The sequence below is a fragment of the Cyanistes caeruleus genome, chromosome 30 (genome assembly GCF_971803275.1).
Source record: "Cyanistes caeruleus chromosome 30, bCyaCae1.hap1.1, whole genome shotgun sequence".
In the NCBI taxonomy this organism is placed as follows: domain Eukaryota; kingdom Metazoa; phylum Chordata; class Aves; order Passeriformes; family Paridae; genus Cyanistes; species Cyanistes caeruleus.
In genome coordinates this window covers 182,878-202,676 of record NC_141730.1, presented here as the reverse complement: position 1 = coordinate 202,676, position 19,799 = coordinate 182,878, and the positions used below count along the sequence as shown (strand labels likewise).

General features: G+C 47.6%; 1 long non-coding RNA gene across 1 annotated transcript; it reads right to left on the bottom strand.

Annotated features, from left to right (window-relative positions):
- Window positions 1–1,521: 1,521 nt before the first annotated feature.
- On the bottom strand, window positions 1,522–19,338 carry LOC147648765 (uncharacterized). Its single transcript, XR_015279843.1, has 4 exons — window positions 19,269–19,338; window positions 18,874–19,165; window positions 7,804–7,943; window positions 1,522–4,854 (listed from the first exon to the last, which is right to left on the bottom strand). It is a non-coding gene; the product is annotated as an uncharacterized LOC147648765 (long non-coding RNA).
- Between the last annotated feature and the right edge of the window lie 461 nt (window positions 19,339–19,799).

The following is a 19,799-nucleotide window of genomic DNA, read 5'->3' as shown; positions in this document are numbered from 1 at the left end:
CAGTGTGGACAACCTTGCTCCACACTCCCTAGCCCTATCCTGTCTCTCCTCACTCACCCAGGACCTGCTTTGCTCAGAGAACTGGCTGTATGCAGGCAAAGAGGGGTTTTCTTTTATTTTTTGAAGCAATTTAAAACTCCCGAGTTTCCCCATTGGAAATGGACACCCTTCTCAAGTGTGTTCCAAGGCCAAGCTGCCTCCAAGGCAGAACCGTGCAAGGAATGGTTTAGGTATTGTCAGGAAAATTAATCCACAAACACCAGAGGTTTATGTCCAAAAAGGAGACAGAGGAGTCCTTTTACTTTATTCGAATAAAGGGAGAGGCCATGGGGCATTCCCCTGGGGTCTCTCAAATTTTTGGAGGGTGCAGCCTCCCTTTTATCCTAATTCCTGGCCCTATGTCTCTTCTCTGTTTCCCCATAGGCTGAGGGACTTGAGAGGTACAGACTGCCCAGAATGCCCAATACCTGGGATACCTCCCCTGCTCCCAATGCATAATCCCTTAATTCTTAACTCTTGTGGAATTCGTGGTGCTTCCTCAGTGCCTCTTTCATCTTTTAGTGGAGTCCATCCCATTGTTTCTGTTAACTCTCAGTGATAGTTTCATTTTATCAGCAGACCCACATCTTGTTTGTAAAGACAAACCCATCATCCCTCTCAGTATGCAGGAAGTTGTACAATAAACACAAATCCTGAGTTGGTTTAGGGCAGAATTAGACCAAATGCTGAAGGACAGAGCAACTTTAAACTCCTTTCAGCTGAAAGCACCAAGTGGGTTGCTGGGAGGTGTGTGAGTGACCCAGGAGTGAGGGAAGGGAAATGCAGAGAGCCCTGGAAGTGTTTCTGTGCAGACAGGCTTTGGGGAAGGGCACTGCAGAGCTGCCCTGGGTGGATTATCATCCCAACCTGGACTGGCCATTGCAAGGGGCTGTTACCATGGACACTGGACATGGATGCTGCTGTCACTGCCCAGAGCCAGAGGACAGAGCCCTGTGCTGGGGGCTTGTGCCATGGCCACCTGCCCTGTGCCACGCTGGCTGGTCAGGCACCGCAGAACCAGCAGCAAACGCCACTGCCAGGGCCAAAGGCCAGCTCAGCCATACAGAAAGGGTCAGTGCTGGGACCTGTTTCCATGGCAACCCTCACTGGGATACCGCACCTGGGTTGCCTGTCCTGGCAGTTGCCATGGAAACCCCTTGTGAGGACTGGTGCCACGGATGCTGGCACTGAGACACTGCTGGGGTCGGGTGCTGAGCACAGGGCTGATCACACAGAGATGGTTTGGCTCTTGCTGAGCTTGCAGAGACAAGGCTTTTCACACAGCCAGGACAAATGAACCAAACTGACCCCAGGGACATCCCAGACTATAGGATATCACACTCTGTGTATAACATGGGGGGAAGAAGGCAGAAAGGAGGGGACACTTGAAGTGATGGTTCTTTTCTTCCCAGGTAACAGTTAGGCAGGAGGGGGCCCTGTTACACCAGTGGGCAGCGTTAGCACTGAAGACACAGACACCAATTTAAGGAATTGTGTAATTTATATAATGCAAAACTCCAAAGAATCACAAAAGGATAAGCTCAGCAATGCACCCAATCATCACTACCAAAGCTTGCCCGTAATGATTTAGAAAGATCCATCATCAGTTCCCCTCAGCCTTTACCATCACCCAGATCCACACATCAGCTGGGGGAAGCTGTCACAGCCAAGGATTGGAGAGCAACTCCTGGACACTGGGAATTCCTGCAGGTGCATCCAGACACAGGTGAGGCTTCCAGCCTTACTGTGAGAGAGCCCAGCAATGTTGAATAAAACTGACAGTGCTTCTAGTGCAGGAACATCTGGTTTAATTTTCCTGTTTGGTTTCTCCCAAAGCCTGGCCAGGTCTCGAGGAGGAACCAAGGGAGTTGACTTTGACCGAACAAAGCCAGATGTGGCCTTGTCTGGCTTCTAAATACAGAAAGATGTAGGAGAACATTTTAACAGAGCAAGGGCATGATATTTTAGTCAAAGCCTGTCTGCACTTTCAGCTTTCAATCCAGATCACAATTCCAAAGACAGTGTCCTTGGAAGTTTCCTAGAGCAGCAAGAATGAAGAAAAACAATCATGTTGTATACAAGAAAAGGAATGATAAACAAAATGTATTAGTCAATAGTAGCTTATTAAACCATGCTAACAGTGTAGGACCCTATAAGAGTGTGCTAAAGATAGAAATAAAGTGAAGTTCACTTTTACCTCTGTAAGAACTCTGTGAATACTCCGAGCAGTTTTCCATTAGAAAGATAAATCCACATTTCACCAATGCAAATATATACAGGTCACGTTGCTCACAATGCTTCATTAATGAGCAGATATAAATACAACATTTGGTTCATCTAGAGGGCACCTTTGCCTCAGGGCCTGTTGTTCAGGCCTCAGTCAGGGCCTGATGTTCAGGGCTTGGTTCTTCAGTCAGTGCTTTGACCTACAGATGAACTTCAACCTTCATAACCATTCTTTTAATAATTGAGTCTTAGATTTAGGTGTGAGGCATAAAGGCATCACCTCTTGTTCTTTTTACAGAATTTAATTAAATTCTTTTAATTACAGTGCTGTTCAGGTTCATTACTCAGAGCTGTAATTCCCATTCCTTTTAAAACATGCCTAATTAGTTGCTATTCTCTGTTGTTTATCAAATCCCCACTTTTTCTTGAGACTGTGTCTCTTTTAAGACAAGTTTCAGTTCTCTGTTTCCTGGTACAAAGTGTCACAGCAGCTCTGACATGGAATTGTAATACACCAAGTGCTCACACTGCAGTGGTTACGGTGACTTCCACAAATGCATTTCGTAGCAGCCTCCAATCTGGCAGCCATGAAGGCAATCCCACCAAGAATTTTCTTTTTGCCACTCTTCTACTGCTCTTTCTATCAGGGTGATTCCTGACTGTTGGACTTCAAACCCAGCACTGACAGAAGTGCAACATTCCTGTCCTGTAATAGCCCAGGTTCCTTCTTGGCCAGCAAGCAGATAATCCAAGGCCCTGCAGTTCTATTGGAGTCCCCAGTCATGTTTGTTGGAGCTCACAGGATGTGCTATTGGACAGTTTAACAGCATCACTTTCTACTTCTTCTAATAATCAGTTTAGCTCATTAATGTAAACTCCACAGGAAGAGGCAGCGCACCTGGGGTACAAGGTGAACCAGAATCTTTTGCTTTCTGAAATCAAAGGCACTCCTTGGGTGGAAAATGTTCTCTTGGCCCCAACTCTTCCTTGTTGTTGTTGCCCAAGTACCCTCAATACAGTCATTTTCTGGCTCAGGGTGAATTTGCATGGTTCCTGAATATTCAGCACCACTGCAGCAACAGCTCTAAGGCATCCTTGGCTGTTGCATCTAGTTGTTTGGAGAAGTAAGCAACTGCTCTTTGGTACGGACTCAAGTCCTGGGCCTGTATCCCCAGGGCAATTCCTTGCTTCTCATGGTGTCACGATCCACAAGGTGGGATTCGTGATGTGGTTCTTTTAGTCAGTCTTAGAGTACAAAAGATTATCAGCAAAGCAAGGACTTAAACAGCAAAACACACTTTATGGAGTGTTCATCAGCACGAATATGCGATAGAGGGAGAGAAAGGAGAAAGCAAAGCATAAGGAAAAGAGAGTAAGGGGATTAGAGCTACCAACGTCAAAGTCCACTCAGCCGTCCAACGATGCAGAGTCTTCTGTCCGTTGGGGAGATCTCAAAGGAAGGTAAGTTTGGGGTATAATTTTATAGTCTTTTGCAAAGCGAGGGGCGCAGGGCCAAAGCCAGAGGAGATTGATGATCATTGTGATGAATTCCATTGCGCGGGGAGCAGGTGTAGGGTACAGAGCGATCCGTGTCTTGCAAGTCTTTGCTCACCAGCAGGAACGAGGGCAAGGTGTTGTGGAAAACCCATTGCACAGGGTACCACGCACAAGCCTCTGCTCACCAGCAGGAACGAGAGCCATGAGTCCTGGAGAACTCGTTGCGCAGGTTACCAAGCCTCTGTTCACCAGCAGGAACGAGGGCAGTGTACCGTGCAACCTCCTGCAAACAATCACTGAGGAAACATCCATCTCAGCTAGGCCCAAAGCCCCAAACCAAGTCCCTTGTGATATTCAGGGTCTCAGTCTCTGTCCTTGAGACGGTTGTGAGACAGATGAGGGAATCTTCAGACCGTCTCTTACACATGGGAAAACAGGAAGAACGGTTTACTTACATCCGGGAGTCCAAGCGCTGGAGCTGACATTAGGGCATTCTTCAGCTGGTGGAAGGCTTGTGTGGCCTCTTTTGTCCACTGGAGTTCTCTGTTCCTGCTTGTAATGAGCGCATACAGAGGTTTCACAAGCAACCCGTAGCTGTGTATCCACAGTCTGCACCATCCTGTCATCCCTAAGAATGTTCGCAGCTCCTTCAGTGTTTGAGGTTTGGGGTTTGGCATGTCGCTTCTTTGCGATCTTGCCCTAGAGTCCTCTGTCCAGCACTGATCTCATAACCCAGATAAATTACCTTTGGCTTCACCACCTGGGCCTTTTTCTTTGATACCCTGTATCCCTGAAGTCCCAGAAAGTTTAGCAGGATTACAGTCCAGGCTATGCATGCCTCTTTTGTCCAGGTGGCTATGAGGATATCATCCACGTACTGTAATATCTTTTCTTCTTCTGAGGGAGCCTCCCAGAATTCCAGATCCTTGGCAAGTTGCTCCCCAAACAGAGTAGGAGAGTTTTTAAATCCTTAAGGCAACACAGTCCAAGTGAGCTGGGATTTGCACCCACTTTTGGGGTTTTCCCATTCAAATGCAAAAATTTTCTGGCTGTCCTCATGGGTAGGGAGACAAAAGAAGGCATCTTTCAAGTCTAAAACAGTAAACCAAGTTAGCTTGGGTGTCAAACACGTTAGCAGAGTGTATGGATTTGCGACTACAGGATAGAGAACCTCAGTTATTTTGTTGACAGCCCTTAGACCTTGTACGACCAGTATGACCCATCAGGTTTTCGGACTGGCAAAATGGGAGTATTGAACTCAGATGGGTATTCTTTTAACAAGCTTAACTGCAAAAAGTTTTCAATTATGGGACTAATTCCTTCCTTATCTTCTCTTTTCAGGGGGTACTGTTTAATTCTAACTGGTTGTCTTTCTTCCTTGAGTTTGATTAATATTGGAAGTGCATTTTTTGCTCTCCTTGGTACATTGGAGGCCCACTCCAGGAAATACTTGATTTATTATTTCTTCATTAATTTCCCCCTCTGTGTGAACGGCTGTCAACATTAAACTCAATGACTCTATGTACTGTTCATCATTTGCCTCCAGAATAACCTCTTCATTTTTAAATTTAATAGTCACTTGTAATTGTTCTAACAAGTCTCTACCCAAAAGGTGTCTTGGGGAGCTGGGCAGATATAGGAATTTATGAATACCCCATTGCTTTCCAAGCTTCTACTTCAATGGCTTGCAAAAATATGCTTTTTCAGGTTGACCAGTTGCTCCTATTACTGCAACATAATCCTTCCCCACAGGTGCCAAAGTCTTATTCAAGGCTGAATATGTTGGCTCCATGTCAACCAGAAATTCCGCCTCTTTCCCTTTGTTCCCCAGTTTCAATTTTATAACCAGTGGATCTTCTGGGGTGAGATCTACCAGTCCTCTTCAATCTTCTTTCACATATGCAATCATTTTCTCTTTTTCCCGGTCTCCCTTTTCCTGGAAGCCACCCTGTCTCCGCTCTGGGCACTGATTTTTCCATATTTCCATATTTGTGACCATATTTCTTACAGATGGCACACTGGTCTCTGCCCAGTCGGGACAGGCCTTGTCTATATGATCCCTGTCCATGTTTTCCTCTCTCTCCCTCACTTACAACAGCTACAAACTTCCTCATTCCTTGTTTATATCCTTCTTCCCAGTTACTAAAAACTCTCCACGCCTCATCTAACAAAGTCTCTAAGTTCCTCCCATCTGTCCCCCGAAACTTTTGGAGTTTATGTCTTATGTCACCCGTAGACTGCTCCAGGAATAAATTAACTAACTGCTGTAACCCTACTTCAGACCCAGGGTCCAGTGATGTGTGATGGCACATGGCATCTCTCAATTTTTCGAGGAATTTGGATGGTGACTCAGAGGGCCCCTGCTTGATTGCATATAAGGCTGACCTATTTATAGTTTTGGGAATGGCTCTTTCCGTCCCCTTTGCGATCTACTCTTGATAGCTTTCTAGTTTTTTCAATTCTGCTAATCTGTTTGGATCCCACTTTGGGTTCTGGAGTGGGAAATAATCTTTCACATCCAATTGTTGGGTTTTATAATAATCTTCTGCCAGATCCCCTGCCGTTTTAATAATTAATTGTTTTTCTGTCTTGGTCAGTGCATCCAATAATAATTGCATATCACTCCAGTCTGGATTGTGTTGTTTTATTATATATTGCCGACATTTAGCTGTGTTAACTGGATCATTGTGGTAATTTTTAGCAACTTTTTCCCATGCCTCCAAATCGACTGTGGAGAAGGGAACCTTAACCAATACCACTCCTCCCTCTGGTGCCACTGCCTCTCGCAGCAGTGCCTGTAATATGTGTGTCTGTTGTCTAGTCTGGTGTGCAACTGGAGGGGTGTCTGTGTCCCCTGAGTCCACATCCTCATCCCTTTCTGGTCTTATGTGGGGAGGCTTAAACAAATCATCTGCCAGAACTTGTTCCTGGGCCACAGTCTGGTAAACCTTTTCTGATTTTGTGCATCTTTGCCCTATGCTACACGCTGAACAACACCGCTTAAGCCTCCCCCTCTTAGTCTTATTCTCCTTCTCCAGGGCCAATACCAGAGGGTCAGAGGGAGCCCTGATCCCACAGTCCCTCTGCCATTCGGGGTGATTTTGAAGGGAGAAAAACATAACAGCATATGTTACCTCTGTCCATTTCCCTTCCCTGCTGAGAAAGAGCATGAGTTGCAATGGCGTGTTATAGTCCAAAGTTCCACTAGGTGGCCACTTCGCTCCCTCATCTAATTTATATAGTGGCCACCAGTCCTTACAGAATTTGATTAAATCCCTCTTGTTCTCAGTTCCCCCATGTCTAGCAATATCTTTCCAATGTGCAAGAATACAACCCAGTGGACTTGCTTTAGGGATTTCTTTATTTTGTCCAGTGCCCATTGTTTCCCTTTCTTGTCCTGTCCCGTTTCCACCCAAACTTTTCTTCACACAATTCCACTGCCTCTTCCCAGTATTCCTCTCATACATAATTGCAATTTGTGGGCACCCAATATGACTTTCCACACACAAACTCCAGAGTTTTCACTTTGCACATGAAGCATATGCCCTGATGGTTATTAAAGCAACAATACCAGTGTCTACCCACGGTTAAAACAAATATTAACCACTTCACACTCAAGCACAACGCTCCTCATTTACATTTGGATTTGCTCCACACTGACTCCAGTCGCTTCGCCTTTTTCCAGCCACCTCAGTCGCCCGAGGTCGGAACTGTGGACAGAGCTCCACACTCGCCCCGCACCTCTGGTGCGTCTCACTCGCTCATTCACACACCAAACACACTCAGTGACTCAACGTGTCCAGACTTAGCATTCACACAAAACAAGGGTTCGCTCGACTCACCCCCAGAGTCGCTAGCGGGCTGCTCTATCAGCTCAGCGAGAACCCCTCTGTCGGCTGCGCTATCAGCCAGGATCGATCCCTTTCCCTCTGTCTCCAGCCCCTCCCGGCCGGCTGCTTGCAGGCCCACCGGGACTGTGCTGTATGACAGACGTCTCTGGTTGCTTTACCAGCAGCCCTTCCCTTGATATTTAATTCATACCTTTATCCGCAGGCCGGCAGGTTGTTGTCTGTCCCCGTGGTGAGTGAACCGAGGCTCAGGGTCCCTCCTGGAAAGGTCCTGGGGGCGCGCCAGGGAATCCGTTCCTTGGCCGCTCCTGCAGCCAGCCAGAGATCTCCTACCTGGCTCCCCAAAATGATGTGTGGAATAAAAGGAACTCTATAACTCGCAGAGTCGTTATAAGAGCAGGTATGAATTTATTCAGCGCTGAGGTACATGTGGGATATCTCCTCCGAAAAGCATGCACACCTTTTTGATTTGGTTTTCCCTTTTTATCTTTTACAGACTAGGTTTACACGATACGCCTAATACATTTTCATTTCCTAACCCCGCCTGTCTTCACTTCATATTACAATTAGCTCCATGCCCCTTTCAGTCCTTTGGCCACCTTTTGGGACTTTAAATTCATTCTTTCTGGCTTAGGGTCTGAGGAATCCCCTTTATCTTGTGGTGCCTTTGTCTTTGCATCTTGTTTGTGTATTCTAGCTCCTTATCTTATCTTGTAGTCTGACCCTTTTCCTGTTCTAGGGGATCAGGGTGTCAGGGTATGGTTTTTGTCAAACTCCCCTTTTATTCAAGCATTTCTTTATTTTTATTTCCTAATTCTTAATTTCTCTGTTTCACTGTTAACTTTAAAAGACCCCCCCTATCCCCACACGGCTGGGGGCCAAGATGGCACCAGCCACGTGGTGGACCCTCCATCCTACCTTTCTTCTTCTCACAATCCCTTTTACCCACCTGTCCCCTCCCCCAACCCTTACCCCTACCACAACCCCTTCCTTCCCTCAGATATCCCATCCCTTCCACCATGTTCCCTCCTTGCATGACATCACCCCGCAACCCTGCCCCCAGGTGTTGCATCCCTGGTTCCCATGCTCCCCCACCCCGTTCCCACAGTGGGAAGGATGGGTCCCCACCCGCTTCCCACGGGGTGAGGGGTAGGTCCGCACCCTGCTCACACAGGGGAGGGGGCTGGGCCCCTCCTTGGACCCGCTGGAGGGGGTGGGGGGTGGCCCCCAGCCCGTTCCCACGGTAGGGGGGTATCCCCCTTCCCCACTCCCATGGTGTGAGGGCTGGGCCCCTGCCTGGTACCCGTGGGGGTAGGGGAGTGGGGGAGTGATGCAGGGGATGGGGACCCTAGGGATCAGGAAGAGGAAGCCATACCCTCAGCTGCACCTGTCATATGTACCGGTAAGAGAAGGGTGAATAGACATAATCAGCCTTTCTCTTACCAAAACATAAAAGAGATCTGTAAAGTCCAAAGGGAGTTTGGCAGGAGTGAGATCTTTAAGGGAGTGGTAAGAGCTGCTTTAACATCTAATGAGTTAGTTCCGGCCGGTCTCTGAGGTTTCTTCCCGTGTCTCTTAACCCCCTCAGAGTTTGATCTTTGGGAAGTGGCATCCCCAAAAAGCCCCAAAATTGCCTCAAGAATCCCTGCCAAACTCTCAAAATCACCCTAAAACACCCCAAATCACCCCAAATCATTCAAAAAATTTTAGAGGTGCAACATTGGTGGCTGGGTTCTTTTTCCCTAGGACCAAGACTGATGAGAGAGAGAGTGTTTTTTCATGTTTGGGCTTAGTTGTTTTTTCTTTCTTCATTCTTTATCTATATTACTTATATATAGAGTACAAGGAGCTATATATACTAAAATAGAAAGGTGCAAAATAGAGAATGAGGAATCTTTCCGAAGTCTTTTATGCGCCTATTTGTCCAATAATCAAATGCTAAGTAAGTTATTTTATTTTGTGACCCAGTGACCCCACACCTGTGTGCTGCACTGTGGATTTCTTTATCTAATCATTCATTATTACCCAAAAACCCTTAGAAGGAAAACAAGAAGGAAGAAGGAGGAGAAAGAGACAATGCCCTAAATCCTCTATATTGTCTTTTTTCTCTAATATAGCTTAAACTCTAAACTTTTTCACCCATTGAATGTGATAGTTTGGTATTTGGAAAAAAAAAAAGTGGGAAACTCCCACGGAAGTGACTCTTTTGAGAGATGCTGCTGGGAGTTTTTTGTCTGCTTGAGATCAGGCCAATAGCTACCCCTAGCCAGTCCTCAGAACTGACAGCATTTTGGACCACTGAAAAGTAATATCACCTTTGTGAATACCACCTTTTAAACCCAAGCCAGGGAACTTTGGGTCCCTTTTGTTTTCGGCTTTGAAAGCTATCAGAGCTCTGGTGTGGCTGGCCCTGCTTTCCCGCCGTGGCCTGTGCAGCCCAGTGCTGGGCTCATAAATATTCAAATATTTATGTGTAAATACCCCAGCAGCTCCTGGGCAGGGGATGGAGACTGAGGGGCTCCCCTGGCTGCAGGCTGGGGGCAGGATCTGCTGCAGCGCTTCTTGGGATGCCTTCTGAGTCCCATTCCAGCGGGGTGGCTGAAGCCTTTCTCAGGGGGGCCCCTGGCCCTAGGCTGGACTGGGCCACGGCTGCTGACATCTTACCCCCCTCCCCACCACCATGGCCTGCACAAATAGCTCCAGGCCGAAAAGCAGCTGAAAAACATCCACACCATGAACACCTGGTCATGGCTTGGGCCAGATTTAACCCTTTTGCTACACAGATGAGACCTGCAGACTTAAATTCCCTCTACATGAAAGAGGAAAGTGGGAGAGATCAACATGTAAAGAGACAACAGGAAACATCAAAGTCAGTAAGGGAAAGAGTCGAGCTCCAGATAAATGGAGAATGAGGAGATGCTTTAATAAGCTGAAATATTCTTTTGGTAGGGCCATGAAGATAGACAATAATATTCTGAAAAACCCCTTTAATTCATGAAAGAGTACTGGGGGGAATGAACTATTCAAACTGTAAATCTGAGCAAAAGTTTCTGTTGATGAAGTAAGCAGATGGTAGAGTAGCTGTGATCCCATGAGATTCATGAGCAAAGCGAGAGAGAAGAGCTCATGAAAACCCTTGGCTCAAAACCCAAGGGAGAGAAGAAAACCTCTGTTCCCAGAGATGATCACAGAGACAAATGAAGAGAACCTTTGCCTTTGAATAACTCATCCTTAAAATAATACACATTGAGTTCATAGTCCATGAATGCACCTCAGAGTAGTGTGAAAATGAGAGGAAAGCATGATAGCAGAGTGTTTTTCTGGGTGGCTGCCAGGCATGGAAATGAAAAGCCATGAAAAAACTGTGTTTTTTTGTAGAGAACTCTCCATAAAATGACAAGAAAAAGCTCCTGTCTCTACAAAGACTGATGAAAAGACTGTTGTATAGTTAGTACTACTTTAACATCCCAGGTTTTGTCTCTATGGTATCATTTGAGAAAAGAAAATGTTAAGTGGAGGAAAGAAAAGTTTCTAAAAGTTTTATTCTGGTTTCTTATTCTTGTAGTTCTATTGTTACTGTTCAGGAACACATAATCATGGAATGATTATATGAAGGTGCTTTACTAAAGAGCTCTGGATGTCAGGGGTATACACATACTCAAATCTGACCCGACTTGGTTTCGAACCGAACATGTTTTATACTCTATCGTTATATAACTTACATATTAATTATTTAACTTACATTGCTCTATTGTATACATTGATTTTGTCTAAGCATGCGTTTCTTGTGATCCCCCTCAAACCCCCAACATAGTTTCTCATGATTCTTTAAACAATAATTATATCTAATCATATCTAACAATTGTATCATCATATACCAACTACACAGGTGCAGTTTCACATGATCTTAGCAAGCACAAGGTCTAACATTTCCCAGGACCTACTTTTAACCCTTTTCCCAGGGCTTGCTAAGCCTAACTTTCTTTCTAACTCCCCAAATTTTCTATGATTTTAAATTTTTTTACTATAATTTCCCCCTTTGAAAGCATTTTCACTTTGCTATAAGTGCAAATGTTTTCACTTGATACACTCCTTGTTTTTGAGTTTATACTTGATGTTCTTCAAATCCACTATTGATGTAAACGTCCTGGATGCTGTCACGAACTGGAGAGCCAGAAGATGGTGTTGGCAAAGCAGCAGCAGCAGCAGCAGCTCTGCAGCCATGCTGGCCACCAGCAAGCTCTGGGGTCTCTGTAGGGCCCGCGCCCCATATCTGAGAGCTGCGTCCTCCTCCCTGCCCTGGGGCCCTCCTCATCCTCCCCTGTATAGAGACTGTGGGTACTGCTGCCAGTAGCACATTTTGGGGATTTATTGGTAATTGCACCCAGTTTGTCAGAGGAAGAGCAGGGGATGAGGCTTTTCAGCCTTTCCTTCTTCTCCTTTGAATCTGTTATGTCCCTTTTTGAGAATATCCAGTTCCCCCTGAGTGTTAAGGATACCACTTTCCTGGTAGTTCAGCTGTTAAGCTTCCTCTATACGGTCTGCAACTTCTCTAGAGTGAGGGCTGAGATATCCAGAGGAGCCAATGAGACACCTGCCCCAGAAGTAGGGAAATATCTGGAAGAGAATTGCTATGATGATTCTAAGGAGAAACATCTCATTGCAATAAGCTGGGCCCTAGCGTATGCTTATCGCACGGTGCTAGATACTGTAGGGCAGGGAGATAAATCAGCAGCTACCCCAGTCACTCAGGCTGCAGCCAAGCCAGCAGCCAAACCAGACAGTGAGCCCAAGCCAGCAGCCAAACCAGACAGTGAGCCTAAGCCAATGTCTGTTGCTCCTACCACAAGAGGCATGAAATTCAAAACCAAAACCAATCAGCCAGTGGGTGATGATAATGGCGATGTGGGAGAAGGACCCTCAAGACCAGCAACTGACACAAAATCAGAAGTCACTAGTGAGCCCTTCTCCCTGAAGGACCTTTGTGGCCTAAGGAAGGATTACACTCGATGAGCTGATGTATCTATGATTAATTGGTTAGTCTGTCTGTGGGATGCTGCAGGTGAGGCTACAGTTCTGGATGGTAGTGAAGCGAGGCATCTGGGGGTCCCTGTCACATGATCCAGTTATCAACCAAGGAATGATGAGACCCTTATAGTCTCTGGGAATGGGTCCTGAGAAGTGTGGCACAAAGATATCTGTGCGCAGATGATCTCTATATGCAGCAAACCCTGTGGAAGATCATAGAACAAGGGATTCAGTGCTTGAGAGAAATGGCAATAGTAGAGATTGTCTTTGTGGGTGACTTAAACACTAGAAATCCAGACTTGGTACCATGTGCATCCATGATGTGGCGAAAACTTGTTCGACTTGGACCACAAGAATATGCTTCTGCTTTAGCAACGATGAAGCGGGATGACAGGGAGGAGACCATGCTGGATATGGCGAAGAAGCTCCGAGCAAATGCAGATACCGTGCACAGCCCCATATATGCAAGAATTTCAGCTGTGGAAACACATCTGCAGAAATTCGAATACAAGATAGAGGAGAATCTCAAGAAACTCAGGGAGGACCTTCTTCCAGTCTCGGCAGTACAGACCAGGAGCCCTGGTACTCAACGCAGAAGTTCTTCAGATAGGGAGAAAAAGCTACAAGCTGAGCTGTGGTTCTTCCTGCGTGACTGTGGAGAAAACATGAAAAGATGGGATGGAAGATCTACTGCTGCTCTGGCAAAATGGGTGCATGAATTAGAAGACAGCAAGACTCAGAGGGGAAGTTCCACCAAAAAGAAAGCCACTCCAGTAGCCTGTAGTCAAACTGCCAATTATGATGATGATGACGACATGTCTGATCCCCTTGAAGGAACCTCCAAGACAGATGGGCATGGCAAGAAGGATAACCAGGCTTAGAGGGGCCCTGCCTCTAGCCAGGTAGAGGCTAGAGAAAACTGTATCTCCTGGACTGTGTGGATTTGTTGGCCTGGCACATCAGAACCACGAAAATATGAGGCCTTGATTGACACTGGTGCACAGTGCACGCTAATCCCATCAAGACATGTGGGGGCAGAATCCGTTTCTATTGCTGGTGTGACAGGGGGATCACAGGACTTTAGTGGAAGCTGATGTGAGCCTGACTGGAAGTGAGTGGAAGAAACACCCCATTGTGACTGGCCCAGAGGCCCCATGCATTTTGGGCATAGTCTTCCTCCGAAGCAGGTATTTTAAGGACCCAAAGGGACTCAGGTGGGCATTTGGGATAGCAGCTATAGAGACAGAGAGCATCAAGCAATTGAACACCTTGTCTGGACTATCAGAGAACCCATCTGCAGTAGGACTCCTGAAGGGGGAAGAACAGCGAGTACCAGTTGCCACCTCGATGGTGCACCGCCGGCAGTATAGGACAAATCGAGATGCTGTGATCCCCATCCACAAGATGATCAGAGAGCTGGAGAGTCAAGGGGTGGTCAGCAAAACCCACTCACCCTTCAACAGCCCCATCTGGCCTGTGCGCAAGTCTGACAGAGAATGGAGATTGACTGTGGACTATCGTGCATTGAATGAAGTGACTCCACCGCTGAGCGCTGCCGTGCTGGACATGCTGGAACTCCAGTATGAGCTGGAGTCCAAGGCAGCGAAGTGCTACACCACTATTGACATTGCCAATGCATTTTTCTCCATTCCCCTGGCAGCAGAATGCAGGCCTCAGTTTGCCTTCAGGTGGAGGGGAGTGCAGTACACCTGGAACCGACTGCCCCAGGGGTGGAAGCACAGCCCCACCATCTGCCATGGACTGATCCAGGCTGCCCTGGAAAAGGGTGAGGCTCCAGAACATCTGCAGTACATTGATGACATCATTGTGTGTGGAAATACGGCTGCAGAGGTCTTTGAGAAAGGAGAGAAAATCATCCAGATTCTCCTGGAAGCTGGTTTCATCATCAAGAAGAACAAAGTTAAGGGACGTGCTCGGGAGATCCAGTTCCTGGGGGTAAAGTGGCAAGATGGACGGCGTCAGATTCCTACCGATGTCATCAACAAGATCACTGTGATGTCTCCACTGACCAGCAAGAAGGAAACGCGAGCTTTCTTAGGTGCCATAGGTTTTTGGAGGATGCACATTCCTGAGTACACTCAGATTGTGAGCCCTCTCTACCTGATCACCCGCAAAAAGAACATTTTCCAGTGGGGCCCTGAACAACAACAAGCCTTTGCCCAAATCAAACAGGAGATTGCTCATGCAGTAGCCCTTGGCCCATTTAGGACAGAACCAGATATGAAGAATGTTCTCTATTCTCTAGCTGGGAGCCATGGTCTGTCCTGGAGATAATTACAAACTGGCCGGAAGGTGAAAACTTTGGTCTCACTGATGAAGAGGAGCAGGAACAAGTGACATGGGCTGAAGAAGCTTCACCGTACAACCAACTGCCAGCAGAAGAAACGCGCTACGCTCTGTTTACTGATGGTTCCTGTCGCATCGTAGGGATGAACCAGAAGTGGAAAGCAGCCGTATGGAGCCCCACACGACAGGTCGCAGAGGCCACTGAAGGAGAAGGTAGATCAAGCCAACTTGCTGAACTCAAAGCTGTTCAACTGGCCCTGGACATTGCTGAAAGAGAGAAGTGGCCAAAACTCTACCTCTACACTGATTCATGGATGGTTGCCAATGCTCTGTGGGGATGGCTGGAAAGGTGGAAAAGGGCCAACTGGCAATGCAGATGAAAGCCAGTCTGGGCTGCTGATGAGTGGAAAGACATCGCCACCAGGGTAGAGAAACTGTCTGTGAGGGTCCATCATGTAGATGCCCATGTCCCCAAGAGTAGGGCTAATGAAGAGCACCGAAACAATGAGCAGGTGGATCAGGCTGCAAAGATAGAGGTGTCAAAGATAGACTTAGATTGGCAACACAAGGGAGAGTTGTTCCTAGCTCGATGGGCCCATGACGCCTCAGGTCATCAGGGTAGAGATGCCACCTATAAGTGGGCACAAGACCTAGGGGTGGATCTAACCATGGACAGTATTTCCCAGGTTATCCATGACTGTGAGACGTGTGCCACGATCAAGCAGGCCAAGCGGTTGAAGCTCCTCTGGTACGGTGGGCGTTGGTCCAGGTACAAGTATGGGGAAGCCTGGCAGATTGACTACATCACACTGCCCCAGACCCGCCAAGGCAAGCGCTACGTGCTCACGATGGTAGAAGCCACCACAGGATGGTTGGAAACCTACCCTGTGCCTCATGCCACTGCCCGGAACACCATCCTGGGACTTGAAAAGCAGGTCCTTTGGAGGCATGGCACCCCTGAGAGGATTGAGTCAGACAATGGGACTTATTTCAAGAATAACCTTAAAAACACCTGGGCTAGGGAACACAGCATTGAGTAGGTGTACCATATCCCCTACCATGCACCTGCTGCTAGGAAAGTGGACAGGTACAATGGACCGTTAAAAACCAATTTGAAAGCATTGGGTAGGGGATCTTTCAAAAACTGGGAGCAATATCTAGCAAAGGCCACCTGGATAGATGTTGCCGCCAATTTGTTTAGTTTTATTAAGTTCAGAATTGGTTTACCCCAGTTGCTCCCCTGTCATCCAAAATGGTTTGTCCCCAGTTGCCCATCATTGTAAACCCTTCTCCTTTTTCCAGATTGTTCCCCATCCATCACCGCAATCCTGCCCCCGAGCCCTATCAATCTATGTAAACCCCACCTTTTGTTCCAGTTCTTTCCCTGCCTATCATCCCTTCCTCGACGCCCTATTGATTGTACAACTGCCTTCCCTCCTCCAGGTCTCTGCCATCGGTCCTGTGTATTGTAATCCCCACCCACAACTCCTCCCTTGCTGCTGTCCCATTGGTCGCTGTATGGGCCGCCCACAGTCCTTAAAACCTGGCGCACGGAGGTGCCCCGTCTCTCGGCTCAGACCTCTTCCCTGTGATCCCAGCCCCGTACCTCGTCTCTTTCCCCTACACCTGTTGGAATAAACCTGTTCCTGGGAAACTGGGAGAGCCTGAGCACTCTTTCTCCCTTCGCCACAACTCGTGTCGCCCTGTGAGCCATAGCGCCAGAGCGCAGAGGAGCTCTGGAGGTTCCAGGTTGAGCCACGCAGTGCTCGCCTGGTTCCCCACTCCTGCCGCTGATGTCGGCCAGAGCTAGCCGAGGCGTGAAGGGCCGAGCGGGCAGCGACAGATAGTTAATACCCAAGGTTCCACCAACTGAGCAGGTCCTGCCCAATCTGAGCCCCTGCATAAAGTAGATGGAGACAAAGTCCCAGTGGTGCATGTCAGAGGTTTGTTAGGAAAGACAGTTTGGATCAATTCTACCCTGAGTACAGACAAACCCATTCGTGGGGTTGTCTTTGCTCAGGGACCGGGTTGCACATGGTGGATAATGCAGAAGGATGGAACAACACGATGTGTACCTCAGGGAGATCTGATTGTTGGGTGAAAACCATGAATGAATGCCCTTGTCTGTATATAATGTATGTGTTGTAGAGTTAGAATATATATTAATTTTGATAATAAGTTGACGATACGGGGATAAAGGGTGGAATGTCCTGGGGTGACTTTATGATACTGGTATCCCCAGTTGTCTGGTTTATGCTATATGTTAAGTTCTGCACCTTTAAGACTGGCTCTGAGAGTGAAGCGGGGGGGAAGAAGAAGCGCACAGGTTGTGTTGGAAGAAAACATCACTCCCCCACATCCCACTCCTAGACTGTTGTGTCTGCAGCACGGACAGACAGCGGGACAGAGTTTCTCTTTGGCTTTTAGTTAGTTTTAGCTAGCTGAGGCAGAGGAGTTCCCTGGACCTTTTTTTCCCTTTTTACTTAGATCTGTGCAAACCTGCTCTGGACTGAACACCCAGCCTAAACCCGGGAGCTCACGCCTGTGGCCCACTGGGGCCTGGGTCTCGGCACTTTCCAGCGCTGGAGGGACTGATAAGAACCTGAGCGAGCTGAGCTACACCCCATGGAAAGGACTTTTCTTCCTGGATTTGCCATCCCATCGAACAGTGAGTGGTTTTATTTTTTCATATTATTCAATTTCTGTTAAATAAACAGTTTTTTCCACTTCTCTCCAAAGAAATCTCTTTTTTCCTGAACCAGTTGGGGGGACGGATCATTTGAATTTTGCTTTCCTGGGGGAACCCCATTTAGAGGATCTCTCCCAAATTTGCCCTAAACTGGGTCAACAAGTTTCCAATCCTATCCCATGCAGGGACAGAATCTACATCTAGCATGTCAAGCTGTGGAAAGTTATGAGACAGCCATGAGATAAAATGTTTCAACTTATTTTTAGAAATCGTAACATCTGTGGTACTTAAAAATTCTTGCAATTTGGATTCAAAATTCTTTTTGGATGCAGACATCTTAGATCCCATTTCTGCTGTTAGAAAGCTGTTAGCACAACTCGTTTCTTATCTTCTTTCACTGTAAAAGCAACAAAGCCAGCAGTGGCAGGCTTCTCTCAGTTCGGCCCCCTGACACACACCAGGGTAAGACACAAACTGCTAAGCCCAGCTGCAGCTGCTTCTGCTGAGCCACTAAAACCACATGGCCGAGGCTGTCATGCAGCCACGTGGTTTTAGTGGGAAAACACTGCTGCCCATCCCTCGCACCACGGCCGCCGGGTCATGCGGCGCCCACGTGCCTGTGTCACAAGGTGTAGCTGTTAAGCTTCCTCTATATGGTCTGCAACTTCTCTAGAGTGAGGGCTGAGATATCCAGAGGAGCCAATGAGACCCCTGCCCCAGAAGTAGACTCAGGTGTGGGAGTGATGTTTTTCTTTAACACAAACTGCACGCTTCTTCTTCCCCCTCTCTTGCTCTCAAAGCCAGTCTTAAAGGTGCAGAACTTAATATATAACATAAACCAGATGACTGGGGATACCAGTATCATAAAGTCACCCCAGGACACAAGGGTGTCCCGTGTGATGCGCTGCAGCCGTCTCTGCGCCAAGCCCACCGCTCGCATGGCCCGGGGCCCACTCTGCCACAGCCGCCAGGCTCTGCAGCGCTCCTCACCGCCCGGCTGCCCACCGCCACCCGCACAGGCCATGCTCACCAAGCTGCCGTCCCGGGTGCGTGTCCAGCCAATTTTAACCTCGACACTGCTCACCTGCAGCACCACTTGCCGGGTGCGGGTCAAGACCGGTCCTGCCACTCGGCCGCTGGCCCAGCCCATGCACTCCAGCTCGGTGCCCGCAGCCGCCCTCACCCTCCCACTCAGACACACCTGTGTGGATGAAGTTGCTGTTGGCCGGTCTGACTCACCGCTTTTATGTCCTTGGTTGTCTTGGGCAGTGTAAGAAGATCCCTGTTCCTGAGACTGACCCTCTCTGGGCTTGAGAAGGCTGCCAGCCTCCTCCTTGTGGGCTGTGCCTGCACTGTAGCTCCCCAGGTAGCTGATGTCCTCCAGGCTTGCGAAACCCACACCTGAGTTTCCAGCCGCTCGTGGTGGGGCTCTAAAAAGCTCCACCAATGGGTGCCAACTGCTATTGTGGTCCCCTGCTCCCCTGGGGCTGTGTTCTGCCCAGCCATGGTCCAGAGGAGGCGGGAGTTATATCTAAATAGCAAGGATTAGAGATAAATACTAGGCTCTTTCCTTCCTGGGACAAGGTCCCAGATTTATTCAGGGGATCTGGTGCAGAAAAGAGGAAGAGACTCACCCTGTGCTGCTTTTTGAAGGGATGTGTCGCCCTGAAAACTCAGCTTCTGAGCTTGCTGACATAGTTTTCTAAGGACTTTCCCAGGAGAGTAACTGTAAACATAGATATGTGTACATTCTTTCTGTTACATGTCTTGTGATGGGCATCTCTCATGGCCAGTGCAGTGAGAAAATGTTATCCTGACCATCCAATCCCTGGCCATGGTCAGAAGCCTATAAATCCTGGGAGGAAAAATAAACTCTGCTCTTCTTTTCACCACACCTCGACCTGTGTCCGTGTGATCTATTCATCTTCAGTGGTAACAGGGATGGGAAAGGGTGAAGGGTTACAAATTACAACCAATAGCAAAACATTACAAGGGAGAGTCAGGGGAAGGGTCTAACCCCTCTGCAGCTCAGAGGGTATATCTCCGGATCATACCATGTTTCTTAATGCATTACAACAAGCTGTACGTATATAAGCTTTATAAATAAAATAAACAGTCTATTTAAATATATTACAGAAATTATAATGATTGCTCACACTGGTAAC